Consider the following 13,589-nt stretch of genomic DNA (forward strand, 5'->3'; position numbering starts at 1 on the left):
ACATAGTCTATCATTATAGAATCTCTCTACGCCTAAACATAGTCCCAATTATTGCTCTTTGCGAATTTGTAGAATCTATCTACGCCTTTGTTCTTCAAGAAATGTAACAGCAAACTGACGGTTGTTCCGCGCCACCAAAGCTTTTTGAATTGCTGCAATGAATGCCACAATTAATCACATCTACACGTAGTTCATGATATAATGTGAACAATCACTATTTAAATGTAACTAATTTTTTAGAATATACTTACGTCCAAAATGATGGGTGTTGTGATGGAACAGATTGAAGTGTATTGCGGTATGATCCGAAGATTAGAGGCACTCTGGAATTACACATTTAAATCTCCGTTACGAATCATTATAAAGCAAAACTTAGTGACAAAGGTTTTTGAAAGGCGTAAAGACAAGTTGTACCTTATCTTCTGAACCGTCTAAACATAGTCCCAATTATTATGCCATAATCCTCCTTAGCCAACGCCCAGCGGAGTGCATTTTTGTTTAGTAGGTCACCCCAAACTTTAATGATATGTAAACATCCCCTACGATATTGATTTTGGTAAGAATAGGTTAGTAATATTTAGATTTGAATATATAACTCGGCAATTAACGGAATATACCTAGCATCCATTATAACAATCTTTCTGAAAGGGCCCCACATTGTGCGATGAATTGTATCCAAGTGGACTACAATAGCCATTATGTCTACAAAAATAACAATTTATAAATGGATTAATACTGAATTTTGTGTAAACGATATTTTAATAATATTAAGAGATCGATATATTCTTATCGACTAAAGTCCTGTTTGGCAACTCGGCAATATCAGCAAGGTTCAGGAGTATTTGTTTTGGGAATGGCGCCATTTGAATTGGAACAGTGTATGGCTCCACGATAGTTTGTTGGTCAAGACACAATTCCATGGGACCATTTAGATGACGAAAATTAAATTCACCCGGATGAAGACTGAACTTTACATTATGCATCTTGTAAACATGCTTTTCATGGAGCAAATTGTCGAAATGTTTGACTGTCTCATACATATATGTTATGGCCTCGATCTTGGCTCCCTAGTAGTATTTCAGTAGGAGAAGAGGCGATGGTATGAAAAGCGTGTAACTTTGAAAATGAAACTTAGAGAATTGTTGGCTTACATTGATGTCAGATAAAACGAAATGTTGTCTGTCACGAAAACGTGGTTCAATCGAGAATTTAACTTCTACCCGAGCGACAATACTGTATTTCTGCGGTAGCCCATAAAAATCTTCATCACGGTAGTTGTCGAACAACCTGAAGCTATATTAAACATACGACTAAATAATGGTCATAACTTTGATAGACAAATTTTGTGTAAATATATTTATATATAATAACTTACATAGGCATCCGTTTTCTTTGGTCCGTTGCGGCTCTTTCACGGTTCAATACGACCGGTTCCATCAAAACCTTGTAGCCTTTAACATAATTTAAAATTTAAATTTAAAAATTAAATTTAAATGGAACACATGCCATACTTTCGCGGTTCAACTCTTAATGGTTCATGAAAATATATGATGCCTCGACAGGTGAGAATCAAAACTTAATTCAAACAAAAAGTTCTCTGAATATTGTGAGTATTGTGGTCTTGGAAAATTTTGTGCTTTCAATAAGGCCCTCTGATATAGTTGAAATGATTATGTATTTAGTGTGTATTGTGTAATAAGCAATCCTTTTAGTTTATATTTTACTCGAACGTATGTACGGGGCAGTTCGTATCTATGATTCGGTACAAGTATGTTACTTAAAAGGAGGGAGAGCAAGGATATATAGCCTTGAGACCCCATAGAGATAGCTGCACAAATATGTGTGCACAAAAAGACATGAATTATTGTTCTGATTTATAGTACGTTGAAGTTCGTATCTATGATTCGGTACAAGTATGTTATTTTAAAGGAGGGAGAACAAGGATATATAGCCTTGAGACCCCATACAGATAGCTGCACAAATATGTGTGCACAAAAAAACATAAATTATTGTTCTGATTTATAGTAGTAGAGATTAGCATCAACCGATATATACCAGAAGAATGCATATAAATTTTTATCCCAATACAAACCACCAATACAGACAAGCATACACGGCATTAACAACATTGTTTGTTAGGAAAATTCAACTGAAACATGATCGAAAAAATGAAACCAAAGTGGTATGGCAATTTACTAACATATTTGCAGCAACATTTGCAGCAACAAATTTGCTTAAAAGCTTACCTTGGCCTGAGAAGCTGTGGAAGTCGTCGATGCGTTGCAGCGAACCCCCGACGGTGTCCTGCCGTTCGGTCTGGGTCAACCAAACACCTTATCCCTTCCTTCTTCCACACCCCTCGCTAGCCGAAACAACAAACTACTACAATGAAACCACCATACACAATTTCAGTAAACACTCTTTGATCAATGCAGGCGAAACAACAAACTAATATGTTTGCAAAATAAAACATATAGGATAACTTAAGAGCTCCCCTAAATAACTTAAGAGTTGCCTCAAATAACTTAAGAACAAATAACTTAAGAGTTGCCTCAAATACATGAACAAATAACTTAAGAGCTCCCTTAAAAAAACAGCAAGGACTTCAGCCAGACTCAAATATAGATTACCTAAACATCCAATGCAGCAAGCAATAATAATCTACGGCCACGAGTTTCACAATTGATGGTGAGCGGTGGCAGCCCAATTCAAATACAGATCGAACAAAATGAAACTCCGCAGTGCAATCGGGACCACGAAAAACGCAGTGATGGTCAGGAACCAAGATCACTTTTTTCGTCCAGATTATAACTATAAGTTGTTGGGGAAAGGTCAACAGGAGAATCGAGATCAGACAATGTTTGGGAACCAATCTAATTGCAATATTGCAACCTAGGAACAGTCCAATGTTGAATCAAAGTGCAAGGTACAACACTGCAGCAATAACTAATCCAGAGACGCAATCCAAATAAATTAGGGTAAATCCTACAAACACGTACCTGAGGGAAACCCTAGAGCAAATACAACCCAAAATTGACAGCTAGAAAAGGAATTTGACATCTAGAAACTGGTTCAGTTCGGATATGTTTGTAAAGCTAGCATTTTAAAAAATTTGAAACCAAAAGCGATGCCCGAGTAAATAATTTTCATTATTTACTAAATCAGCAAATAATTTTTCCCTGAAGAATTTAAGGTAATGTTTGGTTCACAAAATATAACGAAAATGACAACGATAATAATTCACACTCGAATACCAATATCAATTTCTTGTGTGGTATTCCATATCATAAAAAATAAAGAAATATAATTTAACATTATCATATCAGTCAGCTACTACATTATAAATATATAAACCAAATAGCACTAATGATAGGATACAAATTGTGCATGCAACCTGAACTTGATCATGAACATGCAGTTGTATTTCAGATTTTTTTCAAGGACTGCAGATTTCACGTTTCAATGCACCCACAGAAATTTCAAGTATCGTACTTGTTCCATGTCAGGCGCAGTTCTGCAGTCTTAACAACGTGATCTGGAACAATGTCCATCAAACACAACGTGACGTGGAATAATGTTCATCAGTCTTAACAACTCAAATAGACGCAGATCATATCATCCATCACTACCCCTACCTTATAAATTGAGCCACGTCTACCAACACCACCTAGATTATAACTCATAGTTCAAACAGGAAAAGATGTGTAGTTGTTCATCACAAGGAAACACTGACCTTCAGCACAGTGTCGTTAGCGATATGATCTACCAGAAGAATTTAAGGTAATGTTTAGTTCACAAAATATAACGAAAATGACAACGATAATAATTCACACTCGAATACCAATATCAATTTCTTGTGTGGTATTTCATATCAAAATATAATTTAACATTATCATATCAGTCAGCTACTACATTATAAATATATAAACCAAATAGCACTAATGATAGGATACAAAATGTGCCTGCAACCTGAACTTGATCATGAACACGCAGTTGTATTTCAGATTTTTTTCAAGGACTGCAGATTTCACGTTTCAATGCGCCCACAGAAATTTCAAGTATCATACTTGTTCCATGTCAGGCGCAGTTCTGCAGTCTTAACAATGTGATCTGGAACAATGTCCATCAAACATAACGTGACGTGGAACAATGTTCATCAGTCTTAACAACTCAAATAGACGCAGATCATATCATCCATCACTACCCCTACCAGATAAATTGAGCCACGTCTACCAACACCACCCATATTATAACTCATAGTTCAAACAGGAAAAGATGTGTAGTTGTTCATCACAAGGAAACACTGACCTTCAGCACCGTGTCGTTAGCGACCCGTGGCTTCACTGGCGTATGGCGTATGCCGTCCAAGGAGGATGCTCCGAGAGAAAAAAGGGATGCGTCTGGCGTATGTTTAAATAGAGCCAAATTATTGAGGATGGATGTGTAGTTGTGCATGATGAGGTGATGGACCTTCCATTGACGGGGCGGGAGAGGAGATCTCTGACCTTCCATTGACGGTGACCGAGGAGGAGGTTGCGGATCCCGGGGATTTGGCCACGGACCTTCCATTGGCGCAGGGGCGGGCTTTGCGGATTTCACAGGGTTGGCGCAGTGGCGTTGCGAGCATCCATCCTCAACCTCCTCCTCTCGACCCATGCCGTACGGTGACCTTCCATTCTCCGCTCAATCAAGGAGGGGTTGCGCCACAGACCTTCCGTTCTCCGCAAGCCGTGGCACAAGGAGGGGTTGCGCCAGCCGTCGGGGCGCGTCCAAGGAGGATTTGGTGCAGTGGCGGGTGTTGCGGGCGCGGATGGAAAGGATTGCGCGCTGGCGATGGCAGGCGGCAGATTGCGCGTGGAGACCTTCCATCGGCGAGAAGGGGCATGGCGGCGGATTTGGCGCAGGGGCACGGCGGATTGCGGGCGCGGATGGAAAGGATTGCGCGCTGGCGCGTGGAGACCTACCATCGGCGAGCAGGGGCGTGGCGGCGGATTTGGCGCAGGGGCGCGACGGATTGCGAGCGCGGATGGAAAGGATTGCGCGCTGGCGCGTGGAGACCTTCCATTGGCGAGCAGGGGTGTGGCGGCGGATTTGGCGCAGGGGCGGCGGATTGTGCGTGGAGACCTTCCATCGGTAAGCAGGGGTGTGGCGGCGGATTTGGCGCAGAGGCGCGACGGATTGCGCGCCCGGATGGCAGGCGGCGGATTGCGCGTGGAGAAATCGCGGCGGGCAGAACAGCGCCTGTGGACGCCTACACTAACAACATATAGAGTAGTAGAGATTGTCTTGTTGGTCGGTGGTGTACCGTGGACGCGATGCAAGGCATGCATGGGAGTATCGCGGGCATGAGCCCATGGGGTGACCAGCCGTGCATGCAGCAAAGAGCACATATGCCGCCCGCATGCACCAAAAACAAAGGCAGACAAGCACGCGAAGGGGTGTTGGGGACTTGTTCTCAAATGCTATGAGTTAAGAACAAGACAACACAAAAAGAGGTTAATGGTTAATGTCCTTCGTCCTTCGAAGCATTATTTCCCTTAGGATATAACGATCTCCGGACAAAGGTCATGAAGGACGTACCTTCATCATCACAGTATATGTTAATGAAAGAAGAAGCATATGAAACATGATAAATAAAATGAATAATCATATGACATCATTAATATATCTTTATTATATCATCATGGATGAATAAGAACAATATTGAATTACATTTGTACCTTCGGCTTGATAGAAGGCAAAAGTCCAAGCGTGACGCACGAGCGAATACAAGTCAGCGTGAACAGTACGGGGGTACTGTTCACCTATTTATAGACACGGGACACAGCCCGGTCAAAATTACATTTATGTCCTCGACAACTAGTTACAATTATGACACAAATTATCGTGGACCGATTGGTCTTTTCTTCTTTAAGTCGGTGCCGCTCTTTGTCTCAAGGCATGTCGCTATGCCGAAGCTCCCTGGATGGTAGCTTCGGCATGTACCTTCATGCTGTATTTGCTTATGTGCTGATCTTCCGAAGGTGTTTCTTCTTAAAGGACCTTCAACGATGAAGCAGACCCCCAACAGTAGCCCCTTCATGGTGCTAGATCGTTTTTCGTAACGAGCTTGATCCGTGAAAAAAACTTTAAGGCTTCGGAATGCCGAAGGTCCGAAAAACACCTTCCTTGAGCTCGTTGCCGAGAAACGATTAAATTATTTCGGGCGCGAGGTGGTCCACCACGCAGTGGGTAATGGTCCACCGTTCAACGGGTGCGGGTGACTGTTCGGCGGGTGCGGGCGACTTGGCGATTGACCTTCCCACCTGCAGCACTATATAAACAGACGGGTAGGTGTGAAGTTACCACAATATTCATTGCCATTGCACTGTTGTGCTGTTGAAAAATTTAACCATGGCCGAAGCTTTTTCACCGTATTCTCGAGCGAACCGTCACTTTGAATTAGCTTCATCAAAAAAGGGAGCTTCGTCAAAACTGTAAAAAACATCAGCTTCATAAAAACCGCAAAGGATTCATCGTTAGATGGCCAGAGTACGCTCGACCGCGAGGGTGACTCGTGAAGGAGAGGAGACTGAAGCCACCGAGGCAGCCCCGATCTCCGAGGTCATGAGACAATCGGGCTTAGTTGTGACGGAGGGAGCCTTTGAAGAAGGTGCATCTACTGTCGAAGCTGAACAAGCTGATGTTGAGGAAGAAAACGCTGATGAAGAAGAAGAGGATTATCGCATTCTGATCCCGTCAAAACCCAGCCACTTGGATTTTGAAAAATCTACCGTGTCTGAAGCTGATATGTCCATGATGATGAAGCTGGGTTACCTCGGAGAAGCTGAAAAGAAGCTTATTTGTTTTGCCGGAGAAGAAACCACTCCAGAGCCGAAGGACGACGAAGTAGTGGTTTTCAAAAGCTTTTTCAGGGCAGAATTAAGGTTTCCTTTGAACGAGATGATTGGAGAAGTTTTGGATAATTTTGAGATTTTTCTTCATCAGCTGACCCCTAACGCCATCGTTAGGCTCAGCATTTTCATCTGGGCCCTTCGAAGCCAAGGGATGGACCCAAATGCTAAAGCTTTTTGCCGAGTACATGAGCTGCATTACCAAACGAAGGCCAGAGAAGACGGGCTGCATGAAAATTTTGGTTGTTATAACTTCGCGTATCGCAAGGATACGAAGGCTCCGATCCTCAGCTATCGCGCCAAGTGGCCAACTGGCTGGAAGAGCGAGTGGTTTTATATCAAGGCCAATGAGAAGAAGAGGGAGAAGTTGAAGACGATGGTCATGAGACCACTGAGTTTAAGCTTCGGGATGACCAGACCCTTGTGTAACATGAAGCCAGGGTCACCATGCTAGCTGGCCATAGCAGAATTCAGAGTGGTGGTTGAACATATCAGCACCAGGGATTTAGTGCAAGAATACTTGGCCAACAGGGTATCTCCAACGTTGAGTGAATGGAGTATGCCGAAGCTGAAAGGGACAAAGAAGAAAAATGAACTTGTTCGATTGCCCTATCTCTTCAAGTTTGAGAAACAATTCAAAGAGCCTTGCCAAGAGTGGCTAGAGATGATTGAGACTATGTGCAACGAAATTTTGGGCAATTATACCAAAAAAGAAGATCAACTGATGACTGCAGCCTTCGGCACCCGACCAAAATGAAGGTTGAATCGGGTAATGGACACTTTAAACTTTGAATACCCTGATTATGAATGACTAAGCAAGAGTGCCGAAGGGACAAAGAGAAAAAGGGTTGTCAGTGTTCTGAGCAGACAGGCTGCTAGGATGGTAAAAGAGGACAAAGAAGCTCTGAAAAAGAGAACATCCAGTCTGAGATAGAAGAGGAAACTCCTTCAACGCCTTCTGCTGCTGAAGTAGGAGAAACTTTAAAGGTAATGACTAAATCCTTACCTATCAAGCTGCTAAGTCCTCTGGGGCCACAACTAACGAAGCTTTTACAGAAGAAGGACGAGCCTTCGGCAGCGAAAAAGGCGGTTGGGCCAAAAAAGTGAAGAATTGTTACTGTTTTGCAATCCATTGAGGAAACGCCACTGTCAGCCTCAGCATAAAAAATGACACCAGCTGCCGAAGCTGCGACTGCCGAAGCTACCAATCTGGAGAGTACATTATCCGCTATTGATAAAGTGCTCTTGGATTTGGCCGTGGAGGAGACTGTTGCGGCTGCAGAAGAAGCCCTGGCCGCAGTGCCTGAGAAAGGGAAAGAAATTGCCGAAGATGCTTTGGAAGAAAGAGGCTTCAACTTCCAAAATCTAGTTGATCAAGAATTATCCAAGGCCGAGAAAGAGGAGCTACAAGAGTATGCTATATCCAGTGGCTACCAGCCAGGAGCCATGCTCTTTGGTGGAATTAATGAATAAGCCTTAAGATGTATTCGAGATCGCACTGGGGCGAAGATTATCAGCACTCTGTCGAAGAGTGTTGGTTTTCTGAAGCTTGAAGCTGACATTAGCAGATACCGACGACAAATCATCGGTAGCTTATTCTATTCCAATTTTAAGGTAAAGTTTTTTCCTCAGCTTTTACTGTTTTGTGATGAAGCAAAGATTTCTGATGAAGGTTATTTTGCACAGAGTATGCTGCTAAGCAAAGCCTTGAGAATGCAACAGGACCTCGAAGATAAGAAGAATGAGGTTATAATTGAGGGCTTGGAAAGTAAAATCAAAGATCATGAAGCTTTTCTAGAAAAGAAAGATTTTCTTCTTCAAACAATGGAGGGTTCATTGGCAGAAGCCCAAGCCGAAATTGCCAGATTAAATGATGAACTCCTCCGAAAATCAGAAGACTTCGAGCAAGAAAGGAAAAGTTTTGATGCAAGGCTTGGAGCCGAAGTCAAGAAGAACTCAAAATTGCAAGAATCCCTAAAAGAGCTTTGCAATGCTTGCTTGAACTTTGGCAACCGCTGCATGCAACGGCTGAGGCAGGTCTTTAACTCAATGGGAGCCAGTTCTGAAAAATTTGAACCTTCGGTTGAAGACTTGCCAATCACCTTTGAGCATATTGAAAGCGAAGTTGAGGCGCTTGACGAAGTTATAGCTGGGCACGACGACTTCTGTGCCCTGCTCGCTTCTCACGGCACAGCTATAGCTTTTATGAAGGCTGGTTGCACACACGGGAAGATTGTAAACAGGCCAAACTTCAGTCTATCACCAGCAGACTTAGCTGATGTCCCCATCCTGGCCCGAAGTATTGGGAATAGATTTATAACACAAATTTGGACGAAGGGTGGGCGGGACTTAGGTGGTGACGAAGCTCGAAGTCATCTTAAACCGGTATTAAACTTGTACCTGTTGTTTACCTTCTCCTGAGATCACTTTTTACCTTATTACTGCTTTGTTGTGTACAGGATGACGATGTCGAAGGTCAATGATCCGAACCTTGACGGAGACTAATGAAGCTGCTGCACAAAGCTTTAGAGACATTTGAATTATCTTTGTAAAAGATATTGTAATTTAGGAATCAAACATTACTCTGTAAATTTATCCATACCTTGTAATATATTTTTACCTTTTCATCCGTGTATGAATTGCTTTGATGTGGACAAAACTTATATCTTTTGAGCCGAAGGCAAAAAACACCTTCCCTTCTTTTCGTATACAACGAAGCATATCTTTGCTTCTTTATACTCATCGAAGCCTTGTCATCAAAGCCGAAGCATCTGTTTGTACTCTATGTTATGACGATGATGATCCTACGAATGTCTACATGAATGTGTATGAATGCAATGAATGATGTGATGTAATGTGCAAATGAATGTCCAAACACACGCACACGAAGCCACACCCAGACTCTGCATCCCCTTAGGAACGTCTTTTGAGTCTTAAGCTCTGCATCCCCTTAGTAACGTCTTTTGAGCTTCTTCACCTTCTATTTCGGTGGTATAAGTTCTGTATCCCCTTAGGAACGACTTTTGAACTTCTTCGCCTTCTATTTCGGCGGTATAAGTTCTGCATCCCCTAAGTAACGACTTTTGAACTTCTTCGCCTTGAATTTCGGCGGTATTTGGCTCTGCATTCCCTTAGGAACGACTTTTGAGCAGAAAACATACGCTGCGCTCCCTTAGGAATGACTTTTTGTAGCTTCGTCATGCTCTGCATCCCCTTGGGGACGACTTTTGAGCTTCTCCCTGCTTTTCCTCTTTTTTTTATCTCCGCACTCGATGGTGCATGCTCAGATTTTACATTTTACATCCTTTTGGGGGATTTTGCTCTCGTGGAGCTAAACAAGAAAGCAAAAATTACAAGCTATGGCCCCATTAAAAACCTTTCTTCCCCTTTGGAAAAGAAAAGAGTGTCATAGAAAAAAATGAAAAAAAATTACATCGAATTACACATAATATCGCCGAAGCTCATCCGCATTCCAAGATCTGGGTATGTCGTTGCCGTCCATATCTGTAACACCCTTGGTGTTACGAGAACTAAAACTGTGTCATGTCATCATAGGCATTAGCATCATCTTGCTTGATACACCTAGAATGCATTTTATTAGGTCCAAAATTTCAAATGAAACCCTAAACTAGCCCGAAAAGTGGAATTTAAAATCTAGTGAGAAGTTGCCAAAAGTCCATATACCAAAGTGGTAAAGCTTGGAAAGTTGAACAACTTCCATGTTTGGAGATGTCCAAGTTTTATAGGAAAAGTTGGAGTAAAATGTAAATTCAGTTCTGATTCAGATTTGAAGTTTGCTGAAAATAATAGCAACTAGCTGTTTTGGGCCTTTATAACTTTTGATCTATAAACAGTTTGAAGGTGGACAATGTAACAAAGTTGTAGAGCTACACTAGGGGTACAAATTTGCTTAGGCAACCTGCCCCTAAAACCATATGCAACTGAGTGTAAAACTGGTCCAAAATGGGGTTGTAATACATGTGGAGTTTCAGACTTAGTGTAATCTCTGAACCTGAACAATTTCTATTCTGAAGCAACTTTGGTAGCGTGTTGGTGGCTGATCCATACAGCTAGGGGCTAAAGTTCGTGTACAAAAGTAGAAGACCGTATGTTGGTGTGCAAGTTTAGTTAAAGCTCATACCCCAAAAGCTACTTGGAACTTGGAGATAAGGTGGTCCAAAGTGGAGCTCACAGATTTGGATTTCAGACTTAGTGCAGCTAACTAAATCTGAATTTTAGTGTTTTTGGTGCAAATTTGGAGCTTCTTTGTGCCTGATCCATGGAATTCTGGGGTACGTCTCTAGAGCAAAGTTGAAGATCATATAATGGTGAGAAAATTTCCTTAATAAAGTTTTGGTTGGTGCTGCACAAAATGGAGTAAATTGTGCCCAACGATTCTCTGTCAGGCATGTGCGTTCAGTTTTTGATTCAGTTAGATGCAGCTGAATTTTAGAGTTTTCACCCCACTTTGGAGCACCATAAAATTTTGACCTAGGGTCGCTGTAGCAAGTTTGTAGAGTTATGTTTTATGAACAAGTTTTATTAATTGAGGTCGGCCTGTTATTATTTGGAATCATGAGATTTAGGGGCGGCTTAGCAGAGAGGCATGGTACAATCGGACTCAGTTCAGTTTGCTGAATTTCAGAAAGACAGTGAGTTCCTCTCAGCTTTAGCGCTGTTTAGCTTCTAATCCTTGCGCCTGTGATCTGTGGGTATTATGGCAAATCTGGAGATCTATTGTAGGGGAACACTTTTTCTAAGGAAGAATCTTCCTGTCCTTACTTCGAATTGAGCGAAAAAGGTTCTCAAACCCGCTCTATCAGACAGAGGTGTGCTGAGTTAAATTCAGTTCGCTGAGTTGTGCAGTTCGGTGGTGTTGACCCAACCTTGGAGCTCCCTAACCTGAAATCTGTTGAATCTTAGTTGGTACCCATTAAAGCAAAGTTGGAGAATGATTATAGGAGATCAACTCCTAGTAAGGAGGTGTATCAAGCCAGCATGGGAAAAGGAGTGAAAATGTGACTTGAAGTTTCAGGTGACTGAAAACCTGGATCAGTTTTGGAGCAGAAAGATCACGCGGGAGCTATGCTCCCCTTGTGTCATTTTGAATTGAGGCAAAAACGAATTTTTCCACTAGTTTTGAGTCTAAACTATAATTATGTTTTGAGAGTGAATCTAGGAATAGTAATTGCGTTAAAAAAATCGAATAGGTGAAGAGAATGATTATAAAAAACATCTTCTCACTTACTGCCCTCTATATCTTTAATCCTATCCCCATCATGTGCTGGCTCCCTCACATTAGTTCTTGTCCCTAGACATCACCAGACGCCACCACGTCGCCTCCCTAATCCAAATCAGGCCAGCACATATGATTATCTCCCTCACATACTTCCTACCCAAGCACGTCGTCCCTTCCCAAAGGCTTGAACTCCTGAAGCTTCTTGCTCACTGTGTCCTCTCCATCGCGTGAACCCAGTGAGTTTCTCCTTGCTGCTGGAGCGCTCAGCCAGCGCTCGGCTAGAGCTTCCTCTCTTTCCTCGTCGTTGTTTTTGGGTCCTCTCCATCGGTGGAGTAGCAACAGCTCGGCGCCGACTTCCTCAGCCACTCTCCTTCAGCCTCGTCTGTGAGCTCCCTGGAGCTCCCTCACGCCGGCGCCTCGCGCTCCCTGTTTGTCCCAGCTCGCGGCGGTCTTCCCTAGCATGTACTCGCTCCTCATCTATCAGGTTTTGGCGTGTTTGCGTTTTCTGTCGAGTCATCGAACCCGTCATTCCCTACTCGACCCCCATCTCACCAGCTCACTCCAGATTTCAATCGAAAGTTATCGTCGTTCCGTGCGTCGTCAAGAAATCCCAAGCGTCGGGTGAAGACGAAGCTAGCCGCGTGATATTTACCAAGTGCTCGGCGAAAGGCCAGAACAAGAATCATCGCCGTTTATGCGGAGTTCTAGTTAATATTGAGAGATTCCAAGAATTGTAGATGGAAGAGAAAGCGAAGCTCCGTTTTATACTCGTCAGCTGTTTGTTCGAAGACTTCAATCGAAGACTGTCGTCATTCTCGCAAATATTGAGTTGATTATGGTGAGCCAAAACACTATTTTTACTATTGATTTTATGATCGTAAAATGAGACGCTTAGTTTGTGTATGAAGTTTAAGTTAGAAATACCAGTGATGTGAGGTGTGAAATAAAATTAAAATAGTTCTTTGCGAGCGATGTGGTAAAATTTATAAAGCAAGGGATAAGTTTAGAATTTAATTAATTCGCTGATAAGTTGTGTTAGGCAAATCGTATTAAATGTGTATAGTTTGTTGTTTCGTGATGTTTGCGTTAGGTTCGTTTAATTTAGAGAAGCGTGATTATTGCGCTTACTCGTACGTCGGTAACTAGTGTTTCCGTATAAAATTGTACAACGCCTCGCCACTAGATGTTTAATGCGCTATCGTATAGCACTATTTAGATTTGTGCTATTCCTGTTTATATGCATTCATGTACATAATGCATTTCATTCAGGTGCGTGAATTAACCACGTGATGCGGAGAACCAGTGCCAAGTCGACCCCAAGCGCGGGCTAATCCACAGGATGATGCTGATGGACGAACCGGAAGATGGATAATCCGAACGAGTGCCAAGCCAACAGATGATCGTCAAGTGGACATCGCCTAACAAACACTAACCTAGTGTTACCCAGGCAAGCCCCG

At 42.5% G+C, this 13,589-nt stretch overlaps 1 long non-coding RNA gene across 1 annotated transcript; it reads right to left on the reverse strand.

Moving 5' to 3' along the window:
• Positions 1-931: 931 nt before the first annotated feature.
• On the reverse strand, positions 932-1,245 carry LOC109945529 (uncharacterized). Its single transcript, XR_002268736.1, has 2 exons — positions 1,152-1,245; positions 932-1,067 (listed from the first exon to the last, which is right to left on the reverse strand). It is a non-coding gene; the product is annotated as an uncharacterized lncRNA (long non-coding RNA).
• Positions 1,246-13,589: the final 12,344 nt, after the last annotated feature.

This window comes from Zea mays, chromosome 4, assembly GCF_902167145.1.
Source record: "Zea mays cultivar B73 chromosome 4, Zm-B73-REFERENCE-NAM-5.0, whole genome shotgun sequence".
Lineage (NCBI taxonomy): Eukaryota > Viridiplantae > Streptophyta > Magnoliopsida > Poales > Poaceae > Zea > Zea mays.